At 33.2% G+C, this 22,925-nt stretch overlaps 1 protein-coding gene across 1 annotated transcript in view; it reads left to right on the plus strand.

The window, feature by feature from the left end:
• LOC112046179 (protein windpipe) overlaps positions 1 to 22,925 on the plus strand; it is a 65,948-nt gene that overhangs the window by 11,669 nt on the left and 31,354 nt on the right. The window lies entirely within an intron of this gene.

The following is a 22,925-nucleotide window of genomic DNA, read 5'->3' on the forward strand; positions in this document are numbered from 1 at the left end:
GCCGTAATAGCCCAGTGGATATGACCTCTGCCTCCAATTCCGGCAGTGGCGTGCACTTCATACATACATTAAAGTACTGCATACTCTAAGAGTTGTCTTCTTAGTGATTATAAAATTTTTCAGACTTTTCCACTTTGCTTAATTTTATTACTAGTGCATACCCTGATCGACAACCTTGTGCACGCCACTGAATTCCGGAGGCTGTGTTCCGGTTCGAATCCGGTCCGGAGCATACAATACAAAAAATTAAATATCACGTGTCTCAAACGATGAAAAAAAAATATCGTGAGGAAACCTGCTCACCAGAGAATTTTCTTAATTCTCTGCGTGTGTGAATCAATCCGCATTGGGCCAGCGTGGTGGACTATTGGCCTAACCCTTCTCATTCTGAGAGGAACTCGAGCTCAGCAGTAAGCCGAGTATGGGTTGATAATGATGAAGCAAAAGACCTACGTACATAAGTACTAGTAATTTAAGCAAATAGTCTAACTAGGCGGGAATTTAGTCTAGTCACTTTACTGTATTCAGGCTTAAACTTTGAGGAAAATCTTTGAGATTACCTACTCTAGTCTGAAACAAGACACGCTACTGATGACATAAATACATCGAAATGAGAATGAAGTCACCATTGCACTTCGATCAGTACAACAAACATGACATGATGATGTTATACAAGACATGTTATCATTTATAGAGCCGTGATAGTCCAGTGGATATGCTCTGCTTTCGATTCGGATGGCGTAGGTTCGAATCCGGTCCGGGGCATGGGCATTTTCACGTGCAAGAAATTAAGTATCACGTGTCTCTAACGGAATCATCGTGAGGAAACTTGTAAATCCGCGAGTTTTCTTAATTCTCACTCGCATTGGTGGAAAGTTAGCCTAACCCCTCTCATTCTGAGTCGAGACTCGTGCTCAACAGTGAGCCAAGTGTGGGTTGTTAGCAGTAGCGGAGGCTGAAATTTTGTAATACGTAACCCGATCATGTGTTTTTTCATTTTGATCAGGCGTTTATTGTAAAGACTGTAGAAATGCTGTGGTAATATAATATATCTACTTATTTCGAGCGTAAAAAATAAATTATAATTATGAATATGTAAGAGTATGTATGGATTTATATTAGGTAAGCCGCTAGGAATCGGGTTGCTTAGACTCCTCGCTGCTGGTTGTTAGTGATTATCACTTTAACGCTTTGGAAATACATTTATCTTCGACCTAATGATATAAGAACAAGGACAATGATACATTGACTAATTGCGTATTGATTAAATGGAAATTATCGGCGCCTGAGACAGGTGATAACACTCATTATCGTAATGTAACGTTTTTTTGTCACGCACTGTCTCTGCCTTTTAGCGTTAGCGATCGTAGAAAGAGAATCGACGTGCCACTTGGCTAGGGGAGCTGGCGTTAATAGGTCCTGGGTTCGGTTCCCAGCTCAGGCTCAATTTAGGATTTAATGTTTTCTACATAGGCTCAGGTCTGGTTGGAGGCATCGGCTGTGGCTAGACCACTACCCGGCAAAGACGTAACCCCAAACGATGTAGCAGCAGTACGAATTACATCGAACTGTCAGAGTATAGGTTAAATAAGTCCAATTCACTTTAGATTAGATTTCATTGGTTCATCAGGTGAGATCAGTCTAGGATTATCTTTTCATTGAAAAAAAAAAGATATTGGGCCAAGAAACCGTAAACAGTTTCGAGGTGATGTTTGGATTAAACAAATCAACCCTAACTTAAACTGGCCAAACAGTAGTAGTTTATAATGGCAATGACCCATATCCAACAAAATATAGTATTAGGTAGGTATGTTGAATCTGGCAGGGTTAAAAGACTCAATGTTACAAAAAGAAAATGACACTTGACTCGCTTCAACAAGTAGAACGAATTCTTTACAATTTTACTTCATAATTATGTTTTCAGTGCTGGTCTATTATAATAAGTTCCCTATATTACCTATTCCGTAGTTTTCACTTGACTTGACTTTTTACCTGACTGCAAGAAGGGTTATGTTTTTCACGCGTATCATGTTTTTCATGTGTATGTAATATTCTTTATTACCTCATATCTTCCAAACCACTGAACGGATCTACGTAATTAAGATATCGTTAGATTTGTCTTAATAACCCAAGTATTCTTAGATAGGTTAAGTTAAAAAAATAAAACCCAACACGATGACTGTGAGACGCTATAGATTTGAGGTGAAAAATTTTTTTTTTAGAATATTTGCGATACGCGATCAAATTTAAGGGCTCATCAAGAGGATTTAAATTTTTATATCATGGCCATATTAAAAAAACTACATTTAAATAAACGTCATTTATTAATCTCTATACAAAATACGCGAGGTGTGGATGACTAGATGCGAGCAGTTTAGGCTGTCGGGTTTTTGTTTTTTTAATTATTTCATTAAATATACATTTTTTTCTGTTTCACAGGTTAATAACTCTTACAATGTTAACGACATACTAAATATCTTTATCGTAACGTCGTTAAAACACAGATAATTATAATATATCACACGAAAGCTAAGCTAAACTTTGTTCCAAAATGTTTTAACTAATGCAGCTATGAATCTTTATTGGGTAACAAACAAAACTTTCCCATGGCTTCAGACAATGGAATCTTTGACGACGAAGATGGCGGTACAAAAAGTCTAAACAATATCTCGTGTTTGAAGATTCAATATGCCTTTTCTATATTTCTTACTAATAAAGTCTGTAAGAGATACATCACGTAAGTAACCTACTTCACACCAGTTTACGTATGTGGATAATTACTACGTGTATATAACTATTATATAACTACTGTACAATACTTAGAAAATTACTTGATATTTATATTATGTAGGTAATACTAGCTTTAACAATAAATATATTTGTAATTGTAAAATAATTGCGTAATATAGGCCTAATCTAAATATATTAAAACAGAACTCTCATTACGAAATATTAATGACGTAAAAAGATGAAATTTGGCAGGGAGGGAGATTATATACGTAAGTGTCCACATATCCGCATCTTATGTATCGACGCATTGCATTAAACGGATTTTTACTATCACGATAGATAAAATCCTATCGATGCGATCTGCACGATGCAGATCAGTGGACGCACTTGTATTACTTTCTATACAAAAAATACTACAATACGTTTGAAGCGATGTTTCCGATACGTATGCGGGTCTGTGGACGCCTATAATGGGGATGATGACTAGGTTAAAATATATTGATTTTTATGATACATTCGGGTAATTATGGTCAATGTTAACTAATTTATACATAAAAAGCTAAGATTGTCTGGATATTTGCAAAATAAATATATAAAAAATCTTTTATCGTAATTAGATGAAAATTCATACAGTTTTAGCTTCCTTACATTAAATGTGACATTTTTTAATATATGAACTATAAACATAAACGCACAAATAACAAAGATATTAGTAATTTTGTTTGAACGCACATACAAATCTAACGATCATTACATTACCTACGACGTCATTAGTTCGTGCCATTTTGTATAGGGCGTTTTTCAGGGATCCACGGCAGCGCCGCAAATCTGACCCTTTAAATCCCTGTAGCTCCGAAAGTAATGATCGCAGATACCCTGTTACTTTTACAAAATTGCTATGCCATTAGTATACTCTTAATTTATATATAATTTAAAAAACTGTCATCATCCCTATTAGCAGATGTCCGGTAAGAATGGATTTTGCGATAGGGCCGGATTTTGCGAAGGTCTAAGGGCGAGCGAAATCGCGAGCATGTTATAATAAAACCTTGCTCAATTAATGGGTGATCTGACCCTGAAATATTTTGTCATCTCGCAGTTTAGTTGCGTATATTATATATATTATATACGCTCATTTATATACTAAAAAGTTATTCATCTGTGGCTTATCCAAACTAACTCGTCAGCTTTAATATCTGTAGATTACAATTCACAAGCAAGGAATATCGCTTAGCAAGGATGCAGTATCACAAGCGACGGGCTAGCTTAGCACGGATGCAGTGTTGAATTTTCATGAATATTAATTGTTATTATATTCTTTTAATCTGCAATAAGTATTCGAGTTTTAGGATACATAAAACATTACACATTCAATGGTGCATATTAATTTATTACGTATACGATTTTACACGAGTTGGTTTTACCGGTTTCAAATATGGTAGGATATGATTGAAATAGCAGTACCAAATACTTTCATTAACATATTTTATTAGCTTTAATAAGCACTGTTTATGCAATACCTAATAATGTTCACTATTATCGTATTTTATTCATAGCCTAAATTGGCAAAGCCGGAATTGAAGTGCATTTCTGACATTTCAATAATAAGGAATATAATACATATTAGGTAAGATAGGCCAGTCAAATAAGGATATCCTCGGAATGAGATATATTAAGCTGTAAATTTATATGTATATACAGATACACCTTTATTTTAGTGTTCTCCTCTTAAGAATTCATTCAAAAGTCCCATAAAGTCTACGCTGAAGGGTTAACTTGTCTAAGAATAAAAAAAAATGAGCCGTCACGGGACGCCTGGCAGATGTGAAACATCGACATTTTTTTGTAAATTGACTTAACAGATGAGTGTACCATCATATAGCGTGGTGACGCGTCGCCACGGCATGCGTCGCCACGCACGATTTTACGTGCGGCGACCATTTTTTCTTAAACACGTTAACCCTCGACTCTGATCACACCTGATATAAAAAGATGATGCATTTTAAGATGGCAGCGGGCCAGCATTCTTTAAAGAGGATAAAAGTTTATTCCAGGTTGAACTAATGTTTCTCGATTATCTCAGTATTTATAATTCCAACTTTTTTTTAAACAGAGAGCACAAAGCCCAGGCTATATGCACATGATGCTTTTCATAAGAGCTATGCCATTTTCCAACTGCCTCGAAGTTCCGTTGCGTTTTTTACGACTTTCCGCGTTCCTTAACTGCATTGTAATCGTGAATTCAGCGATAGTATCGATTCTATTTGATGCATTTGAAATCGCTACTTTGGCCAAAGTAACAAAAATACAAAATTTTTGTGACTTGCATATTTTGAACTTGAGTGGAGAGTAGTGAACAGTCACTGCATTAATTAAATATGTGAAATTACCAAAAAAAAATCGACTTAATCTCTGCAATTGGTGTTGAGTATTCTCACTTTAATTGGCAATGATATTTACTTATTTAGTTTGGGAGCCAGGGATCTACTCTATTATTGTATTGGAAATTTGTTACTGTGTGATTAATATTTTTTTTTTTTTATTTTTTTATTTACCGATTTTCACGAACGTACAGAAGCGGAAACTAAAGAATTATTTTTTTGGACAGCCTGTGTAGCGTCGCAGCACCGGTTCACTCACACTTTTATTTAACTACCCTATAATGATTATTCTTGGTATTTATCCTCTTCTGTTTGTTAATCTGTTTATTTATCCTCTTCTGTTTGTTAATAATGTTCTGTTTGTTCCTTAATATTGTATTATGCAATAATAACCAGTGCACAGTAAAACCAACTGTGGTTTGTGTTGCACTATGGTTGGGCTTAATTTAAATGTGTTGTTTGTTGAATAATAAATAAAAATAAAAAATAATAATTTACTACCTACTTAGGTAGTAAATATCATTGCCAGTTAAAGTGATAAAACTAAAGCTATTTATATACTGTGTCTAATAAAGCCAATAATTATATTAAAAGTCCTTTTATGATTCACAAGGATTGCCCTTATTTGCAAAAAACGGTAATCAAAAAAGGCGATCAATGTGTACATTCAACGGTAGATATTATGGTAAAACAGGATGAAAGTTAAACGGTAAAAAAATACCAAGTTTTATGGATATTAAATTAGTATATATTTATATAGATATACTAGTAGAATGTTAATGGTAGATAATTTAAAGACACGTTAGATGGATTTTATAATCAGGAAGATGTGAGACATTTTATATCAGTTTTACGTAGCCTTTCTCTTGTTTTATAGACGTCTATACTTGTAATTAACTCATGTACACTACCGCCTTGCTACGTACCTTTATAATCAAAGGCATGGATCGAATCGAAATCGAATCCTGTCCGGGGACCTCCAACTTTTCAGTTAAGTATGTGTATTTTAAGAAATTAAATATCACGTGTCTCCAACACTGAAGGAAAAAACATCATGAGGAAACCTGCATATCTGAGAATTTTCTTAATTTTCTAATGTCTGAAGTTTGTCAATTTGGATTCGGGAAGCGTGGTGTACCTTCTAAGGCCTAATCTGTCTCATTCTAAGAGGAGACTTGTGCTTAACAGTGAGCCGAATATTGGGTTGATAATGGATGACTGGACAAAGGAGCATATCACTAAACAGTATCTTACCTACAAAATAAAATAATCAAACGTGTAAGAGAAATTAAGGATAAATATATTAACGTGGCTTCTATTGAATCTACAGATTGCAAATAACTTGTCTCGTTATATGTCATAGAAAGTGTCAACAGTCGATGTTTTATCGGTTGGTGAAACCTAGTAACTGCTGACTCTGAGCCATTGTAAAATGCTGTATTTTAAGATAGGTTTATCAATGACGCATGACATACGATAAAATGTATGTCAATACATAACAACATACTAGTATATCAATAACATTGACATACTTTGTGAGAGCAATCCAATGCATAATCTTATTTTGGTTCAAAGACAGACTGACGTTGGAGAAATCAAACGTCCACGAGCAGACTCAACAGTGATTACAAAAATAAGAAAACTAATGTCGAACAAAGGTTATGATTAACAACATTTGTCAGGACAACTTAATTAACAAATCAAACTGTAACCAAAATAAGATCCTAGAATGGCAGAGAATGACCTTGAGTGAAGTCACGCACTTGTGAAAGATGTGTGTAGGGTTAAAGGCGCCTTTGACAGATATCTAACACTCCCCTTTTCCACTCACGCACTCTCCCTTTTCAAGTCACTCTCCCCGCCTATCCCAAGTAACCCATAAAGAATTAAACAACAAGAGATGTGGACGGCTCGAACGCCACGAGTACACTGAAACCGTCCGTACCGCAAGTCGTTGCAACGCGGCGATAACACTTTAGACGAAAACTAAACATAAGAAGGAAGGTTGCTTTTTTCGGACATCTGCAAAGAGGACCCCTATACGAGTTTCCTAGGTCAATCCTAGAATGCAAGATAGTCGGGAAAAGGGCACGAGGATGACAGCGACGTAAATGGTTGAATGATATTAAGGAGTGGACCAAGAGTAATTACAGCCAGCTGAAAAATATCTTTAGTGATCGGAAAAGTTTTCTCCATCTGACCGCCAAAATTCAGTTTGAAGAGGGCACCTGATGATGATGAAACATAAGTCTAAACAGTAAACAAAGCATTCAAGAATGTGTCATCTATTCTTAATCTATAATAATATTATAAAGCTGAAGAGTTTGTTTGTTTGATTGAACGCGCTAATCTCAGTTACTACCGGTCCGATTTGAAAAATTCTTTCAGTGTTAGATAGACCATTTATCGAGGAAGGCTATAGGCTATATAGTATCCCCATATTCCTACGGGAACGGGAACCACGCGGGTGAAACCGCGCGTCGTCAGCTATTTGAAAATATTTTCAAATGACTGCTCCTGACTTAGTACTTTTTTGGAAAACAATGATATAAATGTTTGTATTGAGAATGTTCACTCTTTACAGTAAATTCGTCTACTGTAGTCAAGTGTAAGGCTTCTTAGTTTGGAATATAAATAATTTATACTTTTTATATTTCTATCTCGAAGTTGGCACCTATACATTTCATAAATATTAATTTACTTTTAAGTGTTTTTTTACCCAAATTCTTTAATTATTCCTAATGGTGTTGTCTATGTCACATTATCATCAATTGTGTTTATACCAGACACCTTCAAGACATTATCGCATATGGTACAAACTACAATCAACAAACCGCATGACTTCCGGCATATTAATTAGTTAGACGGTAAAGAGTAATAATAATCGTATCTGCCTAGTCTATAGATAAGGCAATTTCGATTTAAAAAAAATAGGAGACATCCTTGTGTAAATTGTATTGATAAAAGTTAGCTATTTCCTTGTTAACAACTCTGTACAGGAAAGTGTAATTTATATTTTTCTTTTTATGTGATAAAATTGGATTTATTTTTAGTTTATGCGTTTTATGACATTTTTAGTAAGTAGTAATAGGTACATTTTTAGGTACCACATAATTGTAGCCTAATAATCATATGCATAGTTTTGTCACCATTCATTTGCAATGAGGTTCATCTCAAACAGTTGCGTTTCATCATTATTACAAGTAAGATCTCATTAACTTAGGTATTTATTTTTACTATAAAATAAAGAAAAATAAAGAAAGAATAGGCAAAGACGCTTCAAAAGCATCATCAATTTATTGAAAGTACAATATTATTAAAAAAAAATTAGTTACTTAATACGAGTAGATAAATTAACTAAGTATAATTAAATAAGTATTAGTTAATTTAAATACTTAAATAGGTATTAGGTATATTTAAGCGACAGATTGTCGTGTATGTTCTGATGTAAATAAAAATACCTGTATTTTGGTATTGTATGTAAAATTCGATTCAATGTCACTGAATATATTCAGTTAAATCTCATTATGCCCACAGCAATACCTACGCATACTAGGTATTGTTGTCGACCAATCAAACCAGATGTTATGCACCTTTGTAGAACTGCGTTAAGTTAGGGATCGAGTGATAAACTTTTGCGTTTCTGTCTACGGCCCTCAAAATACGGGTAGCGTACTTATTTAGCCAAAAATTCAATGTTTATTTTTTAATGCTTATATAGGTATTTTTTATGATATCCAATTTATTTACCAATTTTATACATTTATGTTTATTTGTCTATAATATCGACTTATGTATTTAAATTTTTTAAATTGTGAAATATTTCAGAAAACAGTTTCAATTAAATACTAAATTATAATAACATTATAAAACAGAACATCGTAAACATGCCTGCCTGTGAAAATACTAGCGAACGCTCACTTGAATTTCTGTTTATTATAAATCCCGCAAGAAACCGTGAATTTTCCAGGGTTAAAAACGTTCCAAAGTCCTATTTATTACTGTAAAAAACTTATCTCAAGCGGTTTAGCCGTATAATATTAGAATGGATATATGGATGTTACCGATATTTAGTTCATTTTTTATATCGGAGACTAATAAATGTAAGATGTCAAGCAAAGGAGACCGACCATTTTGGGCCCAGCAAGAACTTACAAAAAAAAAAAATACAGAAATTCTTCTTTTAATAAATCAAAATAACCAAAAATAATTAGAATTGATAGTTGCTAATATTGTTTTTGAAATCGTGCATTTTATAATGTAGATTACCCATATGATGATTATGACTTTCAATGAAATTGAAATTAAACAAGTCTAAAACTGATATTATTATTTATTAAATGATACTAAGTTAGACATTGTAATGGTTCATACATTAAATTTGGGCCCATTAATGTATGAAAAATGGTCTTTCTTCTTTGCAACCTACGAAAGAGCACGCTTATCTATTTACTCTTGAAAGTAACGATTTTGTTGATAATTATTCACTCTTAACTTGAAGGTAACGTTGATGAGCGTGTTGCACCTTAGAACTAAATAAGTACTGCAACGCAAAACGCTTTTCATTCGTACCTTGTACCAAGTATCGCCCACGCTTCTCTCAAATAGGCTTTATATCCAATCCCGCGCCAGTAAAATCCAAGTGCAATAAACCGATCGCATTATAAAATGTCCTTAGAAACACAATTTGCGATACTAACTCAGGATCGATGTTTATAGTTATGCTTTATTGTTTTAGAAAGCCCTCGTAAAATGTAATGGCAGCTCTAGTAAATTTCTTCAGTAGTATTATACAAACCATTTAGATAGTGCGTACGATAGATTAAATCAATTGAAAATTGATTAAAATTGAGAAAGGATTAAAATATTGAGTACCGAGTTGCTACTCGTATCTTTAGCCGAACAAAATTTACACTGGCAGTAGGTACCTATATAGAAAATATATATATTTTATACAGAAAGTCGTGTTAGTTACACTATTTATAACTCAAGAACGGTTGGACCGATTTGGCTGAAAATTGGTAGAGAGGTAGATTAGATCTAGGAGACGGACATAGGATACTCAGGGTAGGGGTAGGATAAGAGTAGGGTTTCACACGGACGAAGTCGCGGGCCTCCAAGCCTCCTAAACCCTCTAAAACAAATTTACCCTTTACTCGTTGGTTTAAAAATTTAATTGCACAATAATGCTATTAATATTAATATTTTAACTTAAACCTGGTGCCGTATGCATGAGTGAAATGGAAGCCAGACAGAGTGGCGCCGTAACGCGTTACGTTACGAAGCAGTTTACCTCCCATAAGAAGTTATCACTTCAAAGATAATTCTAATATTAATTGTGTTGCTTATTAACGTACCAATAAATAAATGATTGATGATAAATGACATATAATTGAAGATGAAAGATTCATCTTCAAAAGAGAAACAGGCACGGAAGAAGTTTTGCGTATCTAATTTTTATTATTATCAAAAACACTTTCGAATCACGATAACAGGTAGCGTTCATTACCAATTCGTTATTCATCAATTTTTAAACTTGTAAAACCTGATAGCAAAATTTTTGATGTCATTGACACAACACCTTACTGACACCTGGCACCAAAAAAACATTAGATTCTATTTTTGTTTATTTTATGTAATTTTTATGCATGAATCATTAATTTATCACCTTGATTCCCTGGCGTCAAAATCTTTAAGACCTAAATTATAAAATATTGAATTATTATTATTTTTGAGTAAAGAAAATAGAATTGTAATATAAAATCCAATTTCTCATCAAATAAAACAAATATCTAGGCGTAATTGCGTAATTTAAATAAATTTGTTGCCATCGATTCAGAGGGCATAGGTTCGAATCCGCTCCGGGGCATGCACCTCCAACTTTTCAGTTATGTGCATTTTAAGAAATTAAATATCACGTGTATCAAACGGTGAAGGAAAAATATCGTGAGGAAAACTGCATACCTGACAATTTTCTTAATTCTCTGTGTGTGAAGTCTGCCAATCTGCATTGGGTCAGCGCGGTGGAATAAGGCCTCATTCTGAGAGGAGACTCGTGATCAACAGTAAGCCGAATATGGATTGTTGGAGATGATGATAACGTAGGTTACCTATTTATATGTATTTAGTTTAATAGTTAGTTAAAGTTTGTGGTACAAAAATTTACAATTTCAGTTGCAAAATACTCCATATTTTGTTATCTATAATTATTATTATCAGAATACTCATGCACGCCATGAGTAGGTAGTCCAGATTGCAATGATAAGAAATATTGATTTTAGAAATACCGGTTACGCGTTTGCAGCAATAATCTAAAACAATTTTAACAAACAAACGCTTTCGATAAGAAAAAAAGAGATAATAAGTGCAAATTCAGACGTCTTATTTGGATAGTTTGAAAATAAATAAGAAAAAAAAAAAAATACATACAGCCGAACGTAGAACCTCCTCCTTTTTGGAAGTCGGTTAAAAAGTCATTTACTTGTGAGTACAAAGTACGCACCTTTTAGGGTAAAATGTTTTATTTACTTACGTGAATCAGACGTTCCAATAAATGCTTAAAAGGCACTTAAAATTTAAGGTGAATGTAAAATTTTTTGAACGTGAATGTGTGTTTGCCTTTCAACTAATTAGGCAGTCAAACGAACCGCCCGCCGTAAAGAGCGATTGGATGCATTACACTTAAGTTATGGTTGCAATAAGTTGGCTTTAAGTTTTCTCAGCACCCACACCTCAGCGTCGCTTCTAGGACCATAAAATCGCTATTAATGTAGTCTAGATTGCTTGTCTCCCACAAATGGTAGGAAATATGTTTTATGCAGCCGACAAGGAATGCTGATATGCCTTAGGCCGTGATAATGACTCTGAACCAGTAACTATGGTACAGGCTTGTGAGGTGGTAATACTGCATAACCACTCGTAACTATTTCCTAGGAAAATCTGATTCGCTGATCATTTGGAAACAAGAATGTCGTCTTTAAAACTTGTTCTTCCGGTGTACCTTTACTTCAACTAATTGATTTTTTAAGATTAATCTAAAGATTTATTTCGTCATCAGAATATAACCTTGTCATGTTCTATACTTTAGTGGATTTAATTGCGCGACGATTTGAGAGCGCTCGTAAAGGATAGGGATTTATCTTTATGATGACGAATTTCTATACTTTAATGGATTCTAATAGCGCGACGGTTTGAGAGTGCTCGCGGACGATAGAGATAAGTCTTTATGATGACGAGGTTCTATCCTTTAGTGGATTCTAATTGCGCGACAGTTTGAGAGCGCTCTCGGAGGATAGAGATAATATTAAGTATTTTAGATGATGAGGTTTTATAATTTAGTAGATTCTAATTACTAGACGGTTTGAGAGCGCTCGGTGTAGGGTGGAAAGCTAAAGGTATACACAGTTCATAGCCGATAAGCAATTGAGCTCCCAAGACGTGACAAGGCGAAGTAAAGTAAGTAAAATGTCGGTAGAGCAAGTGGGATAACAACATTAAGGATATCGGAGGGAGCCGCTTGTCACAAAAGGTTTAAGTCTGGGAGTCAAACCCAGGACCTTAAAAAACTTAACACTTAAGTTATGGTTCCAATAAGTTGACTTTAAGTTGAACACTTAATATACATACTTGCACCAGACGTATTACAAAAGTCAATGATAAATGTTGGTGGATTTGAACCTGGGAAAAATTGGATGCCAGACCATCCAATTGATCCGTCCAACAGGTCTTCTATTGTAGACCGTAGTTGTAAGTATTTATGAAGTGTATATATGATTCATACCAATTTCATTACAATGTAGCACTTGCAGATTGCAACTAACATATTGTATTCCATTAAAGTTTCGTACGTGGATGTCATACTCAAAACACGAATTACGTCTCAATTGATTGCCTTAGGTACATTGTTTTGGTTAAACGTATTCGTAAAGATGATGTCAATGATTTAATTAACAGACCACCTATGGTACTGGTACCGTCCCTGTATTTCGAATATAAATTGAGAGGGAGCCAAATATGCAAGTAAACTCATAATATAAATTTTTAAAATTGTTATTTGTCTGTTTGTCTCCAAATGTATCAAATCATTCAACCTGAGCGTTTGATTTTAATCAATAAATTTTTTTTTAGTAAAGAATCTGATTGAATTATTGACACTAATTTAAATTAAAATCTTGCTTGTTTTAAAATTATGAACAGGTTTAAAAAGTATATCAATAAACCGTTATTCTAGCTTCGATCCCGTTGAAATCACAACTTTGTAGGATTCTACGACTATTATGAGATATTTAATTACGATTAACATTAATTAGACTTTTTTATTGACAACGAAATATTTTAATTTAAAGAAAATCATATATACATTTTGTAGATAATATTACGTTATGTTCTGTGTTCAACATTGTCAAACGGTTGTGGTTTGAATCTAAAACCATCGGCGTACAAGGTCACTCATTTAATCTTTCAATGCCTAATAGTGCCTAATACTTAAAGTTCATTTAGACGAAATTCCATATCATAGACAAACCAGATTCAAAAACCACCGCTTAAGTGATTTTCGAATGCCAATTTTTAGCAGCATTCCATGCTGCATCGGATTTACAAATATCTACATTATGTGTAGTTTTAGTTTAATAAGTATTAAATATTGGAAGAATAACCGAAATATAAAAGGGTGTTTTAAGATACACCCAGACCACTTAATCTAAATCTGACGATTCATTACATTAATAGCTTATACCCTGTATAAAAATAAGACTCAAGCTAATTCAAATAGAGAATATTTTATATGATAAAAAGGGGCCCAGTAGGGACAATACTTTACCATGTTAATGTTACGTGCCCTTTTGTGGACCCCGAATCCGTTTAGGACCAGACGGGTCAAACCCATTCATATTCGGAATCTAAATATTTAAATACACGTCCAACGAATAATAATTTTTTAAAGTTCCGTTTAGTTCTACACAATATGTTATTTTAAAACTTATACATGTCTATTTCAATAGGTACATCCGTTTTCTTTTATGACATGACTTTCAATATGTTTATTTTATATTTTTTACGTGAACTTGATTTTGAGATATTTTTAGTAAATAAATATGGACACAGCTCAGTGCAAAATTATTATTATAAAATAGATTTTTTAAAAACTTTGGTAAATATGAAGTTAGTAATTTTAAAATATTAAGCTAATAATTCAATCTAGGAACAGTAAATCATATTCTAGATATCTGCTTTTAGATAATAACAAGAGTAATTAGCATAATTTTTTAAGAAAAGTATGAAAATTAAACTAGTAAACTTTCAAAAACAATACTGTTATATTTAATTAACAAAAAACATACAGCTTTTAATAGTAAAGAACCTCTAGCGGGTAAAAAAGGTGTTTATTCTTTGCAAAAAATGATTTTTCCTACACATGAATATATAAATGTTATACTCAAAACGCCATGTTAAGGCAATACGTTGTACACATAACGGAGTCACGTATACCGAGCTGTAAGGTCGTCCTTATTTGTGCAAACAGTCTCGGAGATAGCGACGTTTGCGCTCAAATGTAACCAAGAACACAAAGATAATATCGAAAGCGAGTAATGTGAACTCACCGCTAGGCATTCCTACCTGAGCCCGTCTCTCTGACGCCCGATTCCAAATCACGACCGACAAAAAACTGTTTCCTTCACATTCTGTTTACAAGACCTCCGACACTGAGCTCCTTTTGTACTCTCTTCCGTCCATTGCCTAGCGACCTTTTTTTGTCCGCGTGTTTGTCCAAAATCTCTTCGCTTTACGCTCACAGCTAATTAGACTTAATCTCCGTTACAGCCTTAAAACAATTTTAATGACCCTTGAAGTTTTTTGCCTTTGTGACATTTACTCCCTTACTTTGTAAAAATGTAGCTCTAACTTCAAAAACGCCACTATAGGTCGACTTCAGGTTTAACTGTGCAGTTTCAACTATGCAATTTTAATCGTACACTTTTATCTAATTGAAAATTTAATCAGAATCATTAGAAAAGACTGTACAGTTAAAACTGACTGACACTACACACGGAAGATTTAACTAAACAGTTAAAACTGCAGGTCCGTATGCCGCATTACACGTCATGTTACTTCTTGGATTTTTATTTGTACTTTCAACTGTCAGAAAACAATCTGATGATCTTGACCTGACGGTGCAAGTACTAAGATCGTACGTTTCTCCTCATAATGATGAACGTTGTAATGACGACACCGTACTTTAGTGACCTTGGCCTAATGCATAAGCGAGGGAAACATGGAAAACTATTCCTTAAAACAACTACATGATACTTTATCTTGGAGTTGTTTTGAAACAATGAATTTTTTATAAATTAAATGAGAATATATTGTAAGAGAATATATCAGTTGTGCTTGGAGGTCCATGCAAGAGGCTTATGACCAGCAGTGGACGTCCATCGGCTGATAATGACGATAATGATGATGATGATGATGATGATATTGTAAAATAAAAAAATAAATGAAAATCGCAAAGAAATAAAGTTGCACAAATCTCAAGTAATTTACAAGTAGGTGCGACACACCTATTTGCATAAAAATGATGTCATTTTCGCTGGACGTACGTATCAGATGTTAAGCTTTTCTTTAGCGATTCACGTTTTTCAAGGAAACTATAGAACAAACAAGATATGAGCTGTCACCAACTTCTGTAGGCAGCGCGTGATATACGCTCGTGAAGTAAATACGATGAATCAATCCGCCCACTCTGCTAGCATTTGAAAGGTGTCTCTGGCACGCTGTTCCACTGTTGTGTGATATTTTTAGTACTTTGTATCCGATAATGGTTGTATACAAGTAAACAAATGAAGTTTAAAAATGAAATGTCTGTCACTTAGCTTACCTTTATTTAGTGATACCAATGAAAAAAATTGACAATTGTTAATTTTTATTGTAACATATATGAAAATTGAGAATTGGTACATTGTAACATAAATATGTGAACTTATTAAGGAACAACATCCCGCAGAAAACGGAATAATGATTTATTATTCTTACCACATTTCACTCAATTCTGAATATCTGATTTTTATTGTTTAAATAGAAATGCAACAATTTTTTATGTACAATTGCATAAAAAATCACAAGAGAATAAGTTGGGAGAGTTAGACAATCGAGCGGAAAATAATAAGAATAAGTTGGAAGTTAGGGATGAATTCCCAGATGTTATTTGCATTGTTCAGTCGGCGTAACAGGCCCGTTTGTCAATTTTACGATATGTTTACGATGTTGGCATTTGATATCACCTTTTAATATTTCCGAAGAGATAGTAGTAAGCCGAAGAAGCAATAATAACTGTGTACACTATCCATTAAGTCAACATAGTTGCCTGCGTCCCTCTTGACCTTGTTGATGCAAATAACTTTATCAAAGGCAGCTCGGCTTTTATAAAGTTATTAACTGCAATTTCTTTCGAAACAGATTATTTTACGTACAAAGAATTTTATGTTAACTGCACGTTTCTATAGATGTTGATAATATAGTGATGTTTTTATATACTAACTAATTGTTTGTCTGTGTGGACCAGTTTCATCTACTATGTTGTATCTCGATAACTGCCCCAGCATTCTGTAAAGTTACAGCTATGTGACATCGCTCATTTCCATGGCAACACCGTTCAACAATAAAGTTCAAATTCTAATAAATCTTGTAAAAGGCGAATATTACTCGTACATCGACGAGTATAAAATAGCGGAATCACATCCCAGAACGTGATTGTGACAGTGATTTTCATAAACATCTGCATCACTTTCTGAGTATGAAAACTGGGCGGAGATTGATAACAAAATATGTATCATAGAACACTAATAGGTAAAAGTACGTAACAGTATGGAATGTTTTTTCCGTGCCTAAAAAAACGCCTACTCGGTTGACTCACTTAAAAACTCCCAAACCAAGGGTCAAGTATTTTTCAATTACTTGCCTATATCTGACAGGTTTCTCACGATAGATTCAAGAGATATTGCGCGTTAAGTAATAAATGTTGCCAGATGAGATTACTTCTGCTCGCATGCAATTTACGCACTAATGCGTAACTACAGGCAACCGCAAATGTTTCTGATTTGCACGATTCGTATCTCCAGGAACGATGTGTTGCAACATTCGTTATGTTCGTGTAATCATACAGTTTATTTAATCTTTGGCAAATTTACTCTATCGTCTTTATGTAAACTGCAATTTGTTACATATATTTAAATTCGAAGCACATTTTTAACATCACGTGAACGTTGATGTACGTACGTATATCTAAAAGTAAAATTAGTTATCTTAGTGTTTGTTTTACGAACAGTTTCTTAATATTATTCTGTGATGTAGTTTCTTGCTATTTGAGTCAATAAAGCTTTGATTTTCATTAACTACTATTACATTGTCGGTCAAATTACTGTTTCATAATATTCATGTACCCAGTTTATATTATTTATTAACCGTTAATTTAGATTTTAATGGGGTCCTATTTCATTAAAGCGTTGAACTCTTGTTTTATAATATTTATGTCGTAGTCGTTAATGTCATATCATAAATGTAATAAATATCTTTAACCATAACGGACAACTCGTGTATATTTACGTCAATGTTACGCCTTAACATAAGTGTTAAGAAAACGTTGTTACCATGAAAACCGTTAAAGTAAAACTGCCCATATTTCTGATATAGATAAAATCAAAGTGTGTAATAAATCAAAATTAAATGGAAATAGAAAAAATGTTTGATGAATTTGATGTACACTTATAATAGTAATTATATACGTCTGTAAAATAATAGTAGGTTAGAACAATTCGAAGAAATTGGTGTACATGATAGAGTTAGTATAGTTAACTAGTTTGATTAATCGATCGACGAAAAGTTGTTTGCAAGTAGGTAATTGGTCAGGACGTTTAAAGTGAAAGGTTAACATATAATCTTTTAAAAATTTATAATAAAAAGATAGATAGAATAGTATTTGATACGCGTTTTACCAATAGTAAATACAATGTACTGTATCAACAAAAAATATTAAAAATAAGTAGTTTTATCGGCTAACGTCTATACGAGTATACATTAAATTGTTAACCGAATCCTAAATGCGACTCTTAATTCTAATTACTGAATCCACTGGTGCTGATGTATTTTAATTAAAAAGGAGCCTTGTAATAATAAAAATGAAATACCCACAGGTCAGCATCATTTACAGCCAATTTTCAGTCGTATTATATTTATGATAATTATATATTTTATTGAGGACTTATTTGACCTTCGTTATAATTTTTTTTCGTAATAAAGATTCGTCAAAGCTTGATTTGTTACGTGTATGCTTGACTTGTTTGCAAAGTAATAATGCTTTTAACATAGTTCATCTTTACTCTTTGGCTTTTTTACAAGCAGCTTACAATGACATTTGTATGATCCATTTTGCACAATAATTTGCAAGGACCACCCACTCCTACTTAGTCTACTTTCACTCGGGTGTCTGCGATAATATTGTTGACCATTTTATCTGTATCGATTGTGTGTCTAATGAACTGTGCCAACGTGAGGGTTTGTGATCTTTGAGGATGCATTCAATATTTCATATTATTTGAATTACTTTTTACATATCATTTTTAAAATATTGCAATTGGCTATATACCTACATCGGAATGGAATAAACTTCAAGCAGTGCTCAATTAAGACATCGATCTTTTTACTTATTCATCGTTATTTTCCCTTTTTTACAAGTTGCTTATAATTTTTTAATAATTGGTATATGAAAATTAGAATCGAAACGTTTGTAGTAATTTTTGTTAACATTAATATTTGTGATTCACTCGGATCATTTTATGCATTCTTCATCATTTGGTTAATATTATTTTACAAGACTAGTATGAATCACCCCTGGTTTTTAAGCTGACTTTTTAGATCAAGGTTAACCTGATTGGTATCTACATAAATGTCTGTTTACTGGGTCATTTCGAAATATGACCGATACTGTGTCTCATAATTTCGTAAAATAAATATGCAATGGAAAGACGTATTTATTTTATTTCTAAATTTATACTTAATAGCGGACGCCCGCGACTTCGTCCGCGTAAATTTCGATGTCAACTTTACTACTACCCCTACCCTACCCTACCCCTACCCCTACCCTACCACTACCCCAACCCTACCCTACCCCTACCCCTACCCTACCACTACCCCAACCCTACCCTACCCAACCAATACATCTACCCTACCCCTACCCTACCCTACCCTACCCCTACCCCTACCCTACCCCAAACCTACCCCTACCTTACCTACACCCTACCCCCATCCTACCCCTACCCTCCCGTACCCTATCCCTTTCCTACCCCTATCCCACCCGTACCCCTATCTCACGCCTATCCTACCCCTACCCTACCATCCCTATCCTACCCGTACCTCTACCATACCACTACCCTACCTCTACCCCTACCCTACCACTACCCTAAACCCGGCCCTAAACCTACCCTACCCCTACACTACCCCTACGCTTCCCTACCCGTACCCTACTCTACCCTGTAACTTCTCTATCTTACTCCTACCCTTAGCAAAATCGGTCCAGTCCTTCGAGAGTGGTGGTATGACCAAGAGAAATAGCGATTTCTATGCTAATAATATAAAGAGGTAAAGTTCGTGTGGTTGTAGGAGGTAATCTCTGGATCTACAGGACCGATTTGGAAAATTGTTTTACCAATAGAAAGCTACGTTATTTGCGAGTGTCATAGGCTATGTTTGATCCCCATATTCACACGGGAACGGGAACTACGTAAATGAAAGCGCCGTGCGTCATATAGCGGAATTTCTGCGTCTTTTAGAAATTTTGTATTATCTCCGAAACTATTCAAGTAATTAACATACTGTAAAGGGCAAATCTTATCTCCATAATATCCTTGTGATTATTAAATAATTTATTTTAATAAGGATTAAAGTTTAGTTGTATAAATAATGACGTAAACCTAAGTATATAAAATTAATAATTTTTAAAACACAAAAGGTACTATATCTGTATATATATATAGAAGATAGATATATGGTGTCGCGGACTTTTTTGTAGAACTTTTAAAGATACATATAGTCTCCATACATTAATTTCAATTTTACACAATAGTTAAGGCAGCGCATGCGAATAAGTCTGCTTAAGAGGATTTTCAGTCCGACTTGTATGACAAAAACTGTGATAACTCGGCTAATATATATGATACCAATATAAAATATAGCCTATAGCACTCCCCGATAATGTAGCATTCTACTGGTGAAAGAATTTTTAAAATCGGACCAGTAGTTCCGAAGATTACCCCATTTAAAAAATGTGACAAACTTACAAACTTACAAACTTTACCTCTTTATAATATTAGTATAGATAATTTTCATCAAAATAAAGAAAAGAAAAGAAACATATAATGAAAGAAGTAGAATATAAAAGGTGATTTTATCACATAATTGGTTCGAACGATGACACGTAGTGTATTCTAAAATTAAAACTAAAGCCAGACTAAATGATAAAATTTTAATACATTATTTAATTATTATTATAAATGCATAAAAACTTCACTTATGCATTTATGATAATTAACAAAATTAAAATATCGTAATAAAAAATAATTTATTTTATTCTGTCATATGCATATTTTTATTATAAACAGAATAACCTACAATATATATCATACAGCAAACGTAAACACAGACACAACAATTAATTATTCATGGAATTATCAATATTCAAAGCAATTTTGATAAGATAACAGAGTATGACCTCAGAAATTATTATTTTCAATAGAAAAGGTCAAATATTAACACGTCTACATTTAAAAATGCAACTATACCAAAACAGTCAAATTTAAAATATATAAATGCGATCATAAGATTTTGCCCAATAGAAAAAGGTCAAATATTAAGTCTATATTTAAGAATGCAACTGTAGCCCCTCAAATAAAAAAATATATAAATTCAGGAAGGCGAAACTATCTCTGTGCTTCATTTGCATAAGAGCGAATCTTAGAAGTGCTTTGTCCAAAATTGGCATAAGACCGGTGCAGTTTCATGCCATTTTTGGTTTATATCTCGTACGGTATTTGCAGCGGTTTACGTTCACCGTTACATTAACTACCGCATAGCCAGATCTTATACATATATTTTACGATCTGATTGTGTTTAATTAGGTCGTTGTATATTGAAACGTGCATTTCTTTCAGAATCACTTTCCGTGTTTATTGTTAGCGCTATTACAGGTTTAATTTGCATTCTGTGTTTAATTTGCAATCTGTTTAGTATTTCGGTTCGTAATTATAATTTCTATGTTAGGTTTCAGGTTATTATATACCTACAAGGAGGTCTCGGCCCCTATTTGTTAAAATTGTACATTACTAAGAAATAAACGATTAGGTATTGTTATTATTATTATTATGTTAAATACATTATATTTATGTACCTACTAAGTATTATTTACTATAATATTTACAAGTTAAACTTGGTCGTCTTACGGTATAAAGATCTATGACTTAAAAACAAAAAAATGAAACAACAATTTCGTTATAAAAAAATAAAATAAAAAGGAAGACGACATCTTCCTTTTTGGTAGTCAGTTAACAATTCCGCGAAATAACTTTAATTCCATTTACGTTTCACAAATAAGTGTACAAAACTGGATCCCCACAAAGTTTCAAATACCTATGTGGAAGTTAAGAATTTGTCTCTACTATTAAGAGGTATATTACGTAAATTATTTATCTTAGTTTAAGTATTTACTTTATAAATGCATACTATTATTATTACTCTAACGTTCTACGAGTAGAAATTCCTAATAATCAAAGTACCTACATATATTATACTTTTTAGCAAAACCTATTTCCACAATATTCAAAAGTTCTAAAACATTAAAATTGTAACAAAACATTGCAATGACAGAAAAAGTCCAGACAGTTGAATTACATTTTTTTTTATTTTATTTTATATAGATAACCTATCACTTTGCTTTACTCTGGGAGTCACTACTCAAGAAATAATGTCGTACTGTAATCCTGATAACCTATGTACTAATTATTATAAGGCCAAAATGGAGATCGAGACCGTAATTTATATTTAACTGACCCTGTGATTTTATCAGGTCACTAATTATAATATTCTTAATTACATTAGATATAAAATATTTATCGAGTTATTTATTTGTAAATTGGAAACGACGATAGAAAAAATACTCAACTTGATTTGAACAAATTTTTTGACCTGTTACAGTGACCTGATAAAATTATCAGTTCAAAACTTACTTCTAATTAGTTTAATGAAATTAAAAGAGTTGAGTTTATTATAAAAGAAAACTACTCGAAAGAACATAAACATTTTATGTATTACTTTCTGGATTCCGATTAGCAAGGTGTTTTAAAATTGGTTGCTTTTATACCTGCCCGATGTTATAATAACACCCTCTGAGTCTGAACATCTGTTCCCGATCTGATCATTGTACTTTATAATACGGGACTTATTTTCAATTCATCAATTCCTATAAGATCTTTGGAGCACTTTTTTAAGTCTGTTTTTATATAAGACATGCGCAGCTGCCTTTGCAAATAATAGTAATAACGGAAAGGCGAAATGAAATTCCAAAGCGTGCCTGCTTGGATAAAATAACATTATTTTGAACCTTATTATAAAGCATTTCATGTTTCTACTGCTATTTGACGTATTTTAGGAATACAATAATTAGTTTACAGTATCAAATCAACAATTTGTTTGATCCAAATCAATCTACGAGTACATTAAACACCATATCGTAATAAGAATAAGAAATAATTAATACCAAGAAATTACTAT

This window comes from Bicyclus anynana, chromosome 1 (genome assembly GCF_947172395.1).
Source record: "Bicyclus anynana chromosome 1, ilBicAnyn1.1, whole genome shotgun sequence".
Taxonomy (NCBI): domain Eukaryota; kingdom Metazoa; phylum Arthropoda; class Insecta; order Lepidoptera; family Nymphalidae; genus Bicyclus; species Bicyclus anynana.